The sequence below is a fragment of the Peromyscus maniculatus genome, chromosome 10 (genome assembly GCF_049852395.1).
Source record: "Peromyscus maniculatus bairdii isolate BWxNUB_F1_BW_parent chromosome 10, HU_Pman_BW_mat_3.1, whole genome shotgun sequence".
NCBI classification, from domain to species: Eukaryota; Metazoa; Chordata; class Mammalia; order Rodentia; family Cricetidae; genus Peromyscus; species Peromyscus maniculatus.
Window position 1 is genome coordinate 28,030,444 of NC_134861.1, and position 13,036 is coordinate 28,043,479.

Sequence of the window (13,036 nt, forward strand, 5' to 3'; positions counted from 1 at the left end):
AGAACAGTGTGTCTCAGCTACTGGTGACACTCAGAAGCATTTGAGACGAACAAGCGCTGAGTCATTTTCAAACTAACCAAGTACTACAGGCAGTTATCACCCCGATACATTATTTATCGCCAGGGCCTCCTGATGCCTGTGCTTACTGCGGAACCCTCCTGTGATATTGAAGGCCAAAGCAGCGCCTCTCCCTAACAACAGTGTTGTATCTTTGGCAACTCGAGCAGGGACTCAGAAAATCAATACCACTTCATGAGCCAGGTCTTGGTCTTCTCTTTTTACGAGGATTCTGTCAATGCAAGGGGCCATTACTGTACTTTAAAGGCATGATATAAAATTGCTTCGACAAGATATAAGACACACCGTTTGCAAGAACCTGGTGAGAGTATTTTAGTCAAAGTTAAATAGTTTCATCGCGTAATTACTTCTATTGGCAAAGCTCCAGCTGAAAGCGCTCTCGGGGGTGCGTGCTTTCTGTCACGGGTGGGGACTGTCAGGGAGGTCTGAGGACTGGATTCGGGTTGTTCTAAACAAGGTCAATGTTAAAATGGAGGCACAGCCTATCATCTGATGCCATTGGCAGGGAAACCACAGCAGTGTCGATGACTTGTTCTTTCCCCATCTTTTTCTGCTCCTGCCCCAACTAAGTGGTCTGCAAGTAGCTTTAGTTTTATGGCTATAGAATATTTCATCCTGATTTGCAGTCTGGTAATTCATTTTCTAAGGACTGTTTAGAATTTATTCAGGGAGAAAGGAAACTCTGTTGGTTTCTCTAACCGATTCCCATTATATGACAAAATTTAACTTTTGTGTTTTATGAGGTTTTATGTGTTCCACTAAAACCATTAGCTAGTTGTCTCCTCATGATAAAATTTAATCACTTATATAATACCTTAAAAGCCATGACAGTTTTGGACCTATTTAAGTTTTCTTTCATTTAAAATATGTGGCTGTTATTTTAACACACACACACACACACACACACACACACACACACACATACACACAGCTCTTGGGGCAGCAGGGTGGGAATCAGGGGTTGGCACTAAGAACAAAAAATCTGTCACTGTTGAGCCTTTGTAATCTGCACAACAGGAATGGAGAACTTCCCACAGAAGCTGCTTTGGACTGGAGAAATGTGTGGGTGCTAATCCAAGGACCCCACTCATATTACAGCTGTGGACTGAGTGCACCCAAGCTCTGAATTTTGCTTCAGTTCCACAAAACCTACTTGACTGCTATGAGATATTGCAAATTTAACAAGAATTTCAACAATAACAATGAGAAAGAGGCCTAAAGGACATGCATGTACATCTTGTAAAAAGTTGGGTAGAAACTATTCACATTAACCTGTGCTTAGAAGTCTAGGTGCTCTCACAATCCACCACCAAGGAACATGGCCCACTTTGGGTGGTTACTAAGGACTAGAAGAAAAGTGATCCCACTTCCATCTACATATTTCCAATCATGGCATTTCATAATCACACCTATTTATTTTAGAGTTCATAAATTGCATTATTAATGTGTAGGTCTATTATTAGATTCATTGGAGCTAATGATTTGAAAATAAATAGCACTATTCTTCCTAGGTCCAAGGCCATTTTCCTGAATGGCCTAATTTATTTTCTCTGTATGCTTTAAGTAGGAAGTAGGAAAAGGGTAAAGGTCATTCAATCCCTTTTTGCTCAGAAGGATAGTCTTGCCCCACAGACCAGAGACAATAAACTAAAGGCTCTATGTCTTCTAATTATAATGGATAACTGAGTTTGGCTAGATCTTTAATTGTTAGGAGTCAGGTAAAATGTATATGTCGTTCCTCATGACACTTTTAGCAACTAGAATAGTAGCTGACATAAATACTCGGGGTATGAATGAATAAAGAGATGGATCCATCAATCATTCAGTCATTAAGAACTTCTGAGATAATTCTACAAACAAGGGTAGTACAAGTAAAAGCAGGACTATCGCCGAATGTGAAGGTGGATATATCCCTCCTCCTAGAATCATCTTTGTTCTTATGTACATGTACGGCTTCAAATATGCTACCGTAAGTAATAGCTTCAGAGAAATAGGGCTCGTCAGCAGCCCCACTCCAAAAACGTCCCAGCCTTTACAGGGATGCAGAAACATATATATACAGAAACACATGTCAGGGATGAAAAAGCCGCTGGAAGAGAGAGACAGTTTTACAATGATGTTGATGAAGTTAGCTACAAAGGCCCTGAGAAAGGCATGGGGTTCCATGGTCTTGCATGTTTTTGAATTTTTGCAGAGATAAGCTGTTTGTGTGTTCTATTTTTTGTAAAGCACCGTGCCTGGCATTGTGCAAATTTCAGGACCCCTACATCCCCAATGTCACCCTGGCAGTGGTAGGAAATGTATGCTAAAATCTCAGGCATACAATGGCTTTCCTGCTGTACACAGGACAGTACATACTTCTCCTCCTCATGGTCATTCAGAGACCCAGTTATCACTCATGTTTTGAGAGTGGGTCTACCAGTTTTGTGTTGGCAGCAAGCCAAAAATCATGAAATAAACCCTCATATTGTCTAAATAATTTTACCAGAAATTAAATTTCATCCCTTCTCTTCCAAATCTATTGTCCAGAGTGAGAGTGGATCAAAGTAAGGACAGGGGAGGCTGTAGAAATTTCTGTGTGCCCAAGAGGGAAAAGACAATGATGTGGGAAGCAACTCATCTTATCACCTCTAGCTTCCAAAGTAGCTCTCTGGCACTATTCTACACAAATGTACCTAAAGTGAGCTAGCTGGCCCGCCAAGATGATCAAGAGCATCAGAGTATCAGCTCCTCATTTTCAATGTACCGACTTCAGGAAGATATGCTCTGTGTTAGAAAACTCCACGGAGAAGACCAGGCAGTGAGAGGAGGGGATGACCAAGTCTGGGTGTTACCAGGGCCAGGTCACTGATCCAGAGGATTCCAAGGTACTTGGAGGCTGAAGTTGTTTTATTTCCGTGAGCCGTCAAACTCTTTAAAAATCAGCTCCCTCCAAATCCAATTTCTGCTTGGTTTCCAACCTTCTTGCCACACTACTTCTCCAAACTGTAGCCATGCAGAACAAGTGAGGTTCCCCAAGTCAGCCCTTGGCCTGAACCCCCACCTCCTACACCGAAAGCTCTTTGTTTTCTTCTCTAGCTGCCAACTCTTTCTTCAAGTCAACATTCAAATACAGCCTCATGCAGGATGTAAGCCCACCTTAGAGTTCTTGGCTATAACAATCAGGTTTGGTCCTTCTGCTGTCTTCCTGTTAGCCTCCTCACTTTGCAAGCCCATGCATTGATGTTTGCATCTGAACGCATGAAGAAATGGTGACAAGGAAACTGGCTCTAATGTGAAATATTAGATTGCTAATGAAGTTCTGATGCAGATGACCTGAAACATAAAGGGGCAAATAATTGCAGGTGACTCCAAAATTTAAAAGTGGGGAGATGATCTTTTTTTTTTTTTTGGTGTGGCAGAGATTGCTCACTCAGAAACATATGACTACATCTCTCTGCAGATCCAAGTGTTGTAATTTTCAATTTGCTGTTTAGTAAAGGCGTTTTCATAATTGGGATGAAGTGAGAAAACTCAGTACTCACTGCCCTTAAAAGTCACCTTTCCACCTGGGCAGTGCAATGGTCCAGGCTTTCAAAGGTGTCTGAATGACTTTTCCCCAGAGGGACCAAGCAGAAAGGGGATGTGCTTTGTAACACTGCAGGGTTACTGACCTTCCATTGTAGCCAATCTGCAAATGTCACAGCCATGAGCATCTCTAAAGAGACAGCTACTGTTTAAAAACAGATGTTTAAAATAGAGGGCCTTGAGAGCTGCCCTCTCCCCAGATACACTTGCCTGCAATTCTGAAAAGCACTAAGTACAAAACATGAATCATGCCCCTATCCTCTTTCCTCTTGAAGAGTAAAAACAGAATGCAGAATGTGCTTTCACCTTTGTTTCCCAGCTTAAGACTGAAGAGTGAATCTCCAAGAAAAAAATCCTAGAACAAGAGAAGAAGAAATGGCCTAACACTGGGGAAAAAAGAAAGCAAGTGGATGTACTGATGCCACAAGTGGAGGTGGTGCCAGCGATCCCGAGAGTCTGAATGTGGGGGGTGGGGTTCCATGGGCTGATTGGACTTGATCCATTTGACAGATGGAAAACTCGTCATCATCCTCGCAGTTACAACTCTGATTAACTATTGGTAAGCAGAGGCATGTTCCCAAAGGAACAGACTTGGAGTTCTGTGTTGGAGGGACCCACAGGGCCGTGGGTTGTCAGTCACCATTCCCAATGCAGGTGAGTTATGAGGAATATTTACTCATCTGAAAGTTTATCTAATTTTTTTAATTCATCCAACAAATAAGTTTAGATGTCACATTGCAGCAGACCGCTAAGGATGCAGCTTGTGGGGACACATAAGCACAACAGTGAGTTCCCAGACAGGCGATTAAAACAGAATGGAGTGCGTGACAGGGCTCAGAGCTAGGATGCTCAGTGCATCAAAATCCTAGAATCGTAGGATGAAGGAGGTCCTCACAGATCTATGATGGTTTGGGTGAGAACCAACATTTAGAGATGAGTGAAAATCATTACATCAACCAAGCAATCATCAAAAATAGGTTTTATTCACTGGGGTTTTAGGCTGCAGGGCCAGGATAGGAGGCCATAGTGGGAAATTGCTCTGAACCTGGAAATGTTCTCTTCTGCTCTAAGTATGCCTTTGCAGAGGAGCCTGGGTCTTGCCCAGTTGGGAAAAGGGAGGCTTTCCCTGCTCCCAGCATGGATGGAGATGGGGATGGCAAATGGACTCTCTTCACTTGTGATATGGCAAATGTATTTCCCAGGAGAGAAAGTTAATAAGAGAGAATCATTAAGATGCAAATCCTCTCTGAGGAGGAAACAAATGAATGCGGGATAAATGCCTAACACAGAGCCATTTCTGCAATGCAGGAGGAGTACGGGCAGGAGAAGGAGGAGAGGCAGGTAGGGAATGTGGGTTCTGTCCTGCTGTGCAGTGCAGACCACATCAACACCTCACCTATACTGGATAGCTGAGTCAGAAGTATCACCTTACGGCAGGCATTTGGCCAGCTTCTACAAAAGCCATATAATAAATATTTACAAGAACAAAAGCTAATGACATATACATAAGAAACCAATCATTTTCAGGCTAACTTTAAAAAGACATTTTTTAAAATGACATTTTAAAAATGACATTTTAAAAACAAGAAAGAAGGCAAAACTACATGGACAACCTGATTCCTCCCAACTGCAGGCACTAGGGACTGATTTCAAGATGCCTAGGGCACTAATCTGTGAATGTTTTAAGGCCCTTGTCTACAATTCACAGTGCTGCCCACACCCTCATTCATAGCCCCCTGTGTTCCTTATGACATCTCTAAATTATTGATAGTGCAGAATGAATGCTGGGTAAATAGTAATTTTTTAGAGAAAAATAGCAAAAGAAAAATCTGCTCACGTGGATGTTTTTCCAAACATTCTCAATGCACAGTTGTCTGGAGGTGAAGATATGGAGGGCTGATGCCCTCAACTCTCCTGTTGTGACCTGAAGCAGCCATGGACAGGCTGTGAAAGGATGAGCAAGATAATTCTCATGAGATACTTACAACCATGAGAGATGACTCCAGAGCCACATTCCAGACCTCTGCCTTGGATGGGCACTGTCTGTGTCCCCAGGACCAGCGGCATCAGTATCGCCTGGGAACTAACACTGTAAATCACCAGTCCCACTCTGATGCTTCTAGAGCAGAAACACAGACGTGGCAGTCAGAGTCTTTTATTTATTTTCAGCGAGAGAACCAGCCTCCTTCAGTTCATGTAGTACTTGGTTAAAGGCAAGCTTTCAGGATGGGAAATGCTAAGAGCTTCTCTTTTGTCCAAACAGAAGGGAAACTTCATGATTGCATGTGAACTTCAGAAGATCCTCTGTGTGCTCTCTTGCTTGCCTCATGGGCAGTTTTTGTGATGACACCAATATGGAAGCAATATATCCTGCCTGGGTATGAACTGATCATGGAGAGAATTTCAGAAAACACTAAGAGCAGTTCTGGCGAAGGAGAGATTTGTGGACAACAAGCTTGGTCTCCTTAATGGAAAACCAATATGCCTTTCTTCAGCAATTGGTGAGCAGTAGATTAAAAGGCATTAAGCTGCCTCCTTTGCCATTTCAAGTATGCATTCAAATTCAAGACAGCATTTAAAATATTAAAATATCCAGTGAGTTTATTACTAGCTCATTTAAAATGGCGACCATGAAAAATTTAGTTTAAGCTACCCAATAAAGGCTCAGGGGACGCTTAAAAACACACAGAGAGATAACTGAATTTTTAAAGGGAGTTCCTCATTAACTTTTCCCCCTCATCTGTTACCATAGCTATTTTCCAGCTGTATAAACAGTCTGGAGAGTATGCCCTGAATGAATTCACCGTTCAGAAAACAACATAATTACAGCCATTCCAGCAAACCGAGTGCCAAAAAAGTTACAAATTAATTGAAGGTTAGCATTGAAAATTAAATCCTAGTCAGCTTGAAGTCATCTTTTAGGCTCCTTCCTATAGCATTAAGTAGGGAATTCACTCCATATCAGCTCGGTTGACAGAGTTCCAAAGATCAGGTGGACAAATGGCCTTCTAGCCAACTACCACTTTCCTGTGATCTGATATTGCTAATTTCAAGGAAAGCCTGCCAATAGCATCTCACAACATGCTGCCTATGATTTATGCAAGACGTGGGAGCACTTCCTCCTCTCCTCTAAGTGTCTAGTGATTAGTAAAATATCAATCCATCTTGCTCTGAACTATTTTTTCTTTTTATTGTGTTTTTTTCAGACTTGCAAAACATTTGTAAAAATAGTACAAAGGATCCATATATAACCTTTATCCAGATTCCCTAAATGTTAGCATATGTCAAATATTAATTAGTGTTAATAAGATAGTTCAATTATCAAAAACCAGGGAGTTAACTTTAAAATCTAGTCATTATATAATTGACAGTTTATCCAATTTCACCAGTTGTCTCCTGAATGTCCTCTCACTGGTCTAAGATTCCCAATGGTGTTATACCTGGCATTTATCATTTTTCTTTAATTTTCTCTAGTCTGATGGGAGCATCTAAGGAAGTCCTTCACAGTGCCCAGACTGTGGCATGCTCCAAGGAGTCAGAGATAGTATTGGCCTTTTAAACACCCACAATTTAATATGAAATCAAAATAAAACCAAAAGTTAGACATTGGAAAACACACTGAAGTAGCACCTATTTTGGAAAGAAAAGAAATAAACAATATTGTTTAGATTTGAAAAAAAAAATACTTTAATGAAGATGATCTCAACTCAGAGTGTCTTTGCTTCCAAAAAGTAATCATTCATGGCTAAAAGAAACATCTGGAGAATTTATGCACAGCTTTCAGATTGTCTTTGTGGTCAGTGTTTTTTTCCCCATCACTTAAACAATGGATGGTAATCAGCCAGGGTTCAGTATGTCACATATAATAGGGATTTAGGGTCATCTGTGAAGTTTACCTGAGGATTTGGAACAAGAAGGCCCTTTCCTGGTGTCAGTTCTAAATCCCCTGCTGACAGTGAAGAACTCACCAAACCACATATTAAATAAAAGTTCAGAGGCTAATTACCATCTGAGGAACCCTCTCCTTTTGAACTGCTTTGAAACAAAATGTATCAGAATATACTATGAAACACTTGGCAGAGAATCAGAGATTTGAGCTCAAGGTATTTCTGCTACCAACTGTTCTCCATTTATTTCATTTCTTTAGTATAGAATTTCATCACCACAGTTCACTCAAATCCATATTCTGTTGGATTTCTAGACTCTTGGGTTTGAGAGGCCATTGGAGGTTTACAGTCCTGCACACTAGCTGACACATTTAAACACTTAACAGATGTGTAGGGATTTTCAGCTCACCTAAGCTACCTAGCTTTAGGAGAGCCTTCTGCACAAAACCTCAACACCCACCCAGTCTCATTTCACAACCTTGACTTTACAAAGACTGTTACAAGTCCTGACTTCTCCTGTGACTTGTAGTAGTTCAGTTCATTCATACCTTCTGAAAGCATGCTTCTAAAATAACCTGAAGAGGCCCTAGTCTAGTCTTAGGAGGACCAGCTGTCACCCCAGAAAGACTGGCATTGCATAAATATCCACTAGTCACACTGGTTTGTCTCTTGCTGGGCTTTCAAAGCTAATCAACTTGGTCTTTACCAGCTGTGCCACTACCATTTGGCTTCATGTTTCTCATGTCTGAAAGCCTAAGAATGGGGAATCATAAGGGCTTAAATCTATATGTACATATTTTAGACTCCCCTTCATTATATTTGACCTATAGTTTTCAGTAGTGAAGCAAATACATGAGTTCACTTCTTCTTGCCATCGACTAATCAGAAGAATAAGTCATTCTTATCCTTTAGCAAAGCCATCACTTAAAATAATGGACAGACCTGTGACCCACTGTCAGAAATACAAGCATAGTCAATTCTGTAAAACTAAATTTTTCTTTTTACTTTTACCACAAGTTGTCATGAAATTGGGTTCTAATGAACATATCTATCATTCACATCTTACCACTTGTGTTCATCAAGACCATCTAGATTTTATAACATGTGATGCTGAAAGCTTGGTTGACTAGATCTGTAGTAGGACAGGTCCATAGGGTCAAGGAAATTGGCTCAGAACAGTTGCCAAGGCATGCACATAATGTTCTTCTTTATGAGCCAATCTGGAGTCTGCCTGAGGGCCTAGCAACAGGTGCTGTCAGAGTTCCTGGTCACTGTCAGAGTTCCTGATCATGCCTAGCCAATGAGGGATGACCTTGTAATGCTACCAGATTTCAACAGAGACTGGGTGCTGGGAGGGGGGTTATGTAAGGCCTTCCCCATTATTAAATAAACACTTTTGTTGTCTGCCTTCAACTGACTCCCAGTATCTATGCTGTTGATGTCTCGCCTTCTCATCCCCTCCCCTGAGGGAGCCATTAGAATCCAGCAACATAGATCTACATCCTCTTTTTGGTCAGTAACAGAATAGAGAAACCTAGATCAAGAAGTCTTGGTACCAGGTTGGAAAATTCAGGATAGGTTGTGAACATGTCACATGTTCTACTCAGTGGTGTAAGAACTTTATCAGTCAACTAGCCGATCCCACCATCAATAAAGACAGCTGGCTTCCGAGCCAAATTGAAATGCAGCACCCATATTTCCTTCCTGATACAGTCTTTATTAGCTTCTTTTCCAGTGCTGTGATAAAATATCCTGACAAAAACAATGGAGAAAGAATTTATTTTGTCTCATTGTCTCATGGAGATGGAGTCCATCACAGTGACTAAGACACAGCAATGTGCAGGGCCAGTATGGTGGCAGGGGCAGCAAGCTAGCTCATCACATCACATCTGCGCTCAGGAAACAGATGAAGAGAACACAATGGGGCCAGTCTGTCAAATGTCAAAGCCAGCCCTGGTGACATGATTCCTCGAGCAAGGCTCCACCTCCTAAAGATTCCATACCTTGCAAACAGCACCAATATCTGGGGGCCAAACAGGAGTCTATGGGGGACATTTCACATTCAAACCAAAATACTATATTATTATTATTATTATTATTATTATTATTATTATTATTATTACCAATTCTAAGACAAGGCCTGACTATGTAGGCCCTGGATGGCCTGAAACTGTAGCAATCCTCCCACTTCAGCCTTCCAAGTACTCTGCAATGCCCCTCACATTTTATTTCTCTTTTAATTTAAACAGAACATTCTATGCACACAAGTTACACTTATTTTCTAGAACATTCTCTTGGCCATGTGTTTCCCTTTTATATGTATGTATCTCTTCAAAAGAAGGTATAGCTTTCCTTACCAAGAGCCTGTATTGTGGATTTCAGTTCACAAAACTTCAGGAGTCTCTATGAGGTTATATTTACTTCTGACTGTTAAAAATACTAAATTTATTTTTATTTTTCACACTATAAATCATCAATAATCCACTGACATACTACATTATCATTTCATGTCTAAGAATATGCAAATATTGAAAAAATATCTATTGTATGATATATATGATATATGATACATATATACATGTATTCACACTTATATGATATATATATACATATACATATATATACACACAAAATACACAAACACACACACAAGTATGACATTTGCTTACTTATATAATGGACTTTTATTTTTATAAGAAAACCAAAATGAAAATATAAAGCACTCGTGGTACAAATGTGTATGCTCTTTGGAAATAAATTATAAGCACTTCGTGAAAATCACCCAAAGGGTGAAAGTAAGAGATGCTTTAGTTAATTAGTGCTATGGGCTGGACTGAACCAAAAATCTTAGGGCTAATGCTAATGAACTGCCAGCTAATATTGGTAAGATGATTGTAGATTTTTAATTTAAAAGCCCTTTGCCAATGCAAAGTATGGGGATTTCAAATTTCCTGTGTCATCTGGCCCCCTGACAAGGTACCAATTTCAGAAAAGTTGAGCAAAATGGATAGACAGAAAATGTATTCCTTTGTTTTCAATTTCAAAGACTATTTTATTCTCAGAGGTCTATTGAAATTCTGTTTCACTCATTGCTCAGATTGTGGCAAGTAAAAAATATATTGGAGTAAGCAACTAAATCACAAACAGCATGTTACAAGTGTGTGATCCACACTTTTAAAAACAGTCACAGTGAAAGCTGAACCATCCCTTCATCACTATCAGGCTGCTCCTCCAAGAATCCAATGAACGGTTCATCACAGTGATGATTTCTATTTATTTAACACGTACTTCAGGAGCGTCCTTAACCCTCCCTTAACAGTTCACTTTCAGAGTGACCAGATATAACAAGACCCAACATGAACTGCATTCTAAAGAAGGGGAAACTGAGGTACAAATTTAAGCCTTTCTTCATGGCTCAGTGCCATGGTCATGACCCAGGACCTGTCTCCAGCAGGCCTGATACTTCTTCCCTACCCTCTGTCCCCACGCCATAACAGAGAGGTTGGGGAAACAAGTGGCAGAACTTGAACAAGGCCTCAGATGTAACAGGAATTCACACACGTGAGTGAGCTGCTTTGCTTGACATCACCTCACTGAGCCTTCTTTCAAACTTTTCTCTTTGAGACATATTGCTTCCTCCCTTCGCATATTAGGCAGGAGTGGTCCAGAGCTGGGAATGTGAGCGAAACTGTTGGTGTCAGGATGGCTATGATCTCTCATCACATATTTTGATTTACTTTGTCATGTTTGAGTGGGAAGAACCCCTTCCGTGCTTTGCTGCACCAGAACGCGATGCGTTGTTAACCACCTCACAGCCAGTCCGTCCACTTGTTGTACTCTCCTCTGTATAAACATGAATGCTACACTCCATGGGTCTCTAGATGCTTTCTGTGAATCATTTTAAAACCAAGGAGAGAGCTGGAAAGATGGCTTAGTCAGTAAAGTGTTTGCTGAGACAATATGATGGCCTGAGTATGGGTCTGAAGCATCCCACAAAAGAGCTGTGCACAGTGGTGTGAACCCGTAATCCTAGCGCTGTGGAGGCAGACACAGGCATATCTGTGGAACTTGCTGGCCAGCCAACCTAGCTTAATCGGTGAGCTGCAGATTCAGTAAGACTCTATCCCCAAAAGTAAGGTAGATAGTGAGTGAAAAACTGCCCACCTCTGTGGTGGTAATCTAATTGTACTGAAATATTATTTTGATTGTATGTTAATAAATAAAGTTGTCTGGGGGTCAGAGCTATTAGAGCCATAGCAAGAGTGTGGCGGTGGTGGCACACGCCTTTAATCCCATAGATATCTGTGTGTTCAGGGTCAGAGCTATTAGAGCCATAGCAAGAGTGTGGCGGTGGTGGCACACGCCTTTAATCCCATAAGATCTCTGTGTGTTCAGGGATACAGTCAGCATTGGAGACATATGCCTTTAAGACCTAGGGGGCTGTACATTCAGACAGTGACGAGGCAGTCATGTGTTTGGGTTTACAACCAATGAGAAGGCAGAACAACATACTATAAAAAAACGAACCGACAGGAAGTAGGTCTCTTTTCGCGAAGCTGGGACAGCAGGAGGAAGGGTGAGATTTTAGCTCTGAGCTCTGACCTCTCGGCTTTCTCTTTTACATTGTTTCTGTGTTTCTTATTTAATAAGACGGTTGGATACATCAATACACCTCACCTTCAAATGAAAAACCTGACATACCATGATCTCTTCGATATTTTATGTTTCATCCCTTTCTCATCTTAGACACTACCAGCCAAGAAGCATGGGTGACCTACAAAATCCTTTGCCTCTTTTGGAGAAAACCAACAGATATTCAGCTGTGTATATTATTGTATCCTTGGCCACCTGAATTATTGTATCCTTGGCCACCTGACCCAGGAATGGGGCTGAGCCACACTGCCACACCTCAGATGCTTCCTTTCATTTAGCACTGGCTGTCTGCCTGCTGTGCAGTAGAGAGGGCAGAGCCCCAAAGCAGGACTTGGTTTGAACAGGTCAAAAGAATACTCCACAGAGGCTGGTCCTTCTGAGTTATCACTCTGCCTTTTCCTAAAAGATGAAGGATGTGTAGAGGACACATAAAACTTTAGTCAATAAGTCCATTATTATGATTGGCTGAAAACCATAAAATGCATCCATCAAGCCATTGTGTTGCATCTTGTGTTAAATTATGGTGATAAATAGTCCTTTATCCGTGACGTCACCTACTAATCTATTCCAAAAACTATTCACCACCACCATTATGCATCACTCATGTGCCTGCCAGCTTGCTAATAAATAAATAAAAATCTCTACATGATAGAGCAGACAAGGTGGTACTTGACTCTGCAGACACAAATACTGTCTGTTATTTCCATGTCACACTGGGAAACAATTGCTTCTTCAGTTCCCAAAGTTATCTCAAGTGTGCAGTCATGTTCTCAGTGCTCAGCTCTGGGTGTTGTAACTCATGTACTTTTAATTGTTTATAATTTACATTGGAACTGGACGGAGTCCATTTG

The 13,036-nt window shown here is 41.0% G+C and overlaps 2 long non-coding RNA genes across 3 annotated transcripts in view; both read right to left on the reverse strand.

Annotated features, from left to right (window-relative positions):
- LOC107400960 (uncharacterized) overlaps positions 1-13,036 on the reverse strand; it is a 539,198-nt gene that overhangs the window by 178,417 nt on the left and 347,745 nt on the right. The gene's annotated exons all lie outside the window — the stretch shown is intronic.
- On the reverse strand, positions 2,947-8,711 carry LOC121832664 (uncharacterized). The gene is made up of 3 exons (XR_013042857.1): positions 8,599-8,711; positions 5,631-5,764; positions 2,947-3,393 (listed from the first exon to the last, which is right to left on the reverse strand). It is a non-coding gene; the product is annotated as an uncharacterized LOC121832664 (long non-coding RNA).